Source organism: Pteronotus mesoamericanus, unplaced genomic scaffold, assembly GCF_021234165.1.
Source record: "Pteronotus mesoamericanus isolate MK-2021 breed Mesoamerican mustached bat unplaced genomic scaffold, CSHL_Meso_final scaffold_232, whole genome shotgun sequence".
Classification (NCBI taxonomy): domain Eukaryota; kingdom Metazoa; phylum Chordata; class Mammalia; order Chiroptera; family Mormoopidae; genus Pteronotus; species Pteronotus mesoamericanus.
The window spans coordinates 7,823,618-7,826,562 of record NW_026555311.1 but is presented as its reverse complement, the minus strand read 5'-3'; the positions used below and the strand labels follow the sequence as shown (position 1 = coordinate 7,826,562).

The 2,945-nt window shown below is 32.0% G+C and overlaps 1 pseudogene; it reads right to left on the bottom strand.

Moving 5' to 3' along the window:
- Positions 1–1,257: 1,257 nt before the first annotated feature.
- On the bottom strand, positions 1,258–1,986 carry LOC129085234 (40S ribosomal protein S3a-like; annotated as a pseudogene).
- Between the last annotated feature and the right edge of the window lie 959 nt (positions 1,987–2,945).

Sequence of the window (2,945 nt, the reverse complement as noted above, 5' to 3'; positions counted from 1 at the left end):
TTTTTTAATTCTGTAGTTTTCAGACTTCCATTCAACTCAATTTCTGATGGACTGAGTGATTGTTGTTCTATATTTTAGTTCTAATTTTGATGTGGTTGTGCAAAGAGGCAAACCATGTTTGCCTACACTGCCATCTTGACAGGAAGTTCATATGAAAAAACTTTTAATGGCATTAAATTTTTTTTCCAATAATTGTAGTAACATTGTCTGTGTCAATGCTTTGAAACTGGAAAACCAATTAGGACATTTTAACTTTATTTAATTTTTTAAAATATTGAATTATGACATACATAAAGGACAGTACAATTGCAAAGGTGAAAAGCTCAAGAATTATCACAACTTTAAAAAAAAAAGACATGTAATTATGATTTAGGTTAAAAATAAGAACATTATAAGTAACCAAGAAGCCATCTTTATACTTAATCCCATTACTCCCACTCTACATTCCAAAATTAACCGCTCTTCTAACTTCTAACACCATAGATTGGCTCTTTCTGAGTCTGACTTCTACAAAAAATGGAATCAGCATAGATTATGTATTCTTTTGTATCTATCTTCTTTCACTAATGAGATTTATCCATGTTAATACATATGGCATTTGTGTGTGACATTAGTTGGTTTATTTTACAGGTATCCAATATTCCCTTATATGAACATACCACAATTTATTTATCCATTCTAATATTGGTGGACATTTTTGTTATTTCTAGTTTTAAGCTATTACCAATAATGCTGCTATAAATATTTGTGTAATGTCTTGAGATGAACATATGGTAAATGCATTTTTGGTTGTGTGTTTTGTTAATATGCAGTCATTATATTTCAATGTCTTGTTATAGACTTTGTTATTAGATGTGAAATAAAATCATAAAACAAATGTTTTTTTGTTACAAGTAGGCCTGTACATACATATCTAAGCTATAACAATCATTTGAAGACATGAATTTAAATGTAGGCATACCTGCTGTCAATGGCCATCTATAATAATACTTAGGAGTGGAGTTGTTGATTATAGGGTATATTTTGGTTTAAGTTTAGTAGATAGTGCCAATAAGTTTTTCAATGGGATTACACATGCCTGAAAATGTATATCTTGTTCCACATCACTGTCAAAATTTAGTACTTTCTTTGTGTGTGTGTACTTGTGTGATAATATTTCATAGTGGTTTATGTGCATTTCTCAGGTTTAAAACACTGAGTTTTTTAAAAAAAATCACAAACAGGTCATTTAATTTGTCACTATTTAATGTCTACATTTTAAGCAGATTCTTGGACTGGGGTCTGACATCCATCAACTCATTCACCTTTAAGCACCTACCATTTCCCCAGTAGCTTTTCCAGAGCTGCTGCCTTCACCATGAAGCTCCATGAGATTTCCCAAATCAAACTTGGGCTTCTTCAGCATTTTACTTTCCTAACAATGACATCATGATGTGGATAAATAGATTGGCATGACTTTTCTGTGTCATTTCCAATGCTATCTGGAATCATTTTATTGACCACTTCTTTCAAATCATTTGATTGTACCTTTCAGATCATGATTTCCATCATCTTCTTCTGGATTTGGTGAACCTGTTGATGCTCAGCATGAAAGATCTTCCAGCTATGATTGTTGCATTTCTTAGTAAAACCAACACAGAATAGAGGAAGCAAATACCCATTCATAGTCTTGACATCAACATGAGCTTCAATCATGGCCTGCCATTTTTTGACCTTGGCGCACATTTTGTCACCGGTAAGATCCATGCCATGGAAATTACTCAGGTAATTTTTGCCTTGAACATCCTCAGTAATTAGTTTGAATTTTCTAAATGCAACTTCATCATCCTGCAGATGAGCTAGGTTCACTTCTGAAAGATGAACCTTCAAGCAATCAGATGCAATTTTGGTTCCTTGAGTTCTTGTGACTAGTGTTTTTCCACTATTTCTTACATTGAACATAGCTTGTGCTTTCTTAGAATATGGATCAACCACTTTCTTCTTGGCTCCCTTTCCGCTGCCTTTATGTAAGGTGCTTGTTCTTGCTCATTGACATGGTGCTGCTCAGAGAGCCAAAAGGGCAGAAGTATAACTCATGCAAGAACTTAAGTGTATGGTAAAACTGAGTTTCTTTTCAGATGTTTATTCATCATTTGATAGCCTTCTTATTTTGGTGAAATGCCCTTTCAAGACTCTAGTTTCCATTTTTCTATTGAGTTGTTTGAATTTTTATTTCGTTATTCTATTGTTGATACAAGAGTTTGGCTGACAACATACATTGCAAATAAACTCCTCCCAATCTGAAAGTGATCAGTTTTCCCTTTTAATGGTACCTTTTAACAAATACAAAATTTTCAATTAAATGTACTCTCATTTATGAATTTTTATGATTAATTAATGTTTATGTCCCATTAATTTTTTAAACTACTCCAATATCTCATAAATACATTCTACTAGAATCATTATTGTTTTGCCTTTCAAAACTTAACTGTCATTGTTCACTGAGAAATTTCCAAAGTATATTCCATGATACCAAGTTAAAGTCAACAATAAAAAACATAAAAAGAAAAATATAAAAACAAAAAGTTACATTTTCCCTGCCAAAGCATGTGTTTTATTTGTGGCTATAAAATAGCTCTTTGTGTTGGATTGAGGTTTGAGTTTAAAGACTTTTTTCTAAATATTAACTTCCTCTTTTGTTTAACAGACAAACAACAACAGAGAAATTGCCTAAGTGCTATGTGTTTACAGTTCTGCAGTTTGTTTTGGCTATTGAAATTCATCCAAGAAGATGTCAAATATCTAATTTCTATTATGTTTCAATGAAATAATTATTGTACTTGGTATTCTCAGGATTATTTTTCTTTTTTCACTGCTTGACTTTGTTCCCCTTGTGCCAGGAAAAGGATTCCCTCAGAGATTTTCAGAAATAAATATAAGATTCAATGAGTTTATTTCAAAGGTTA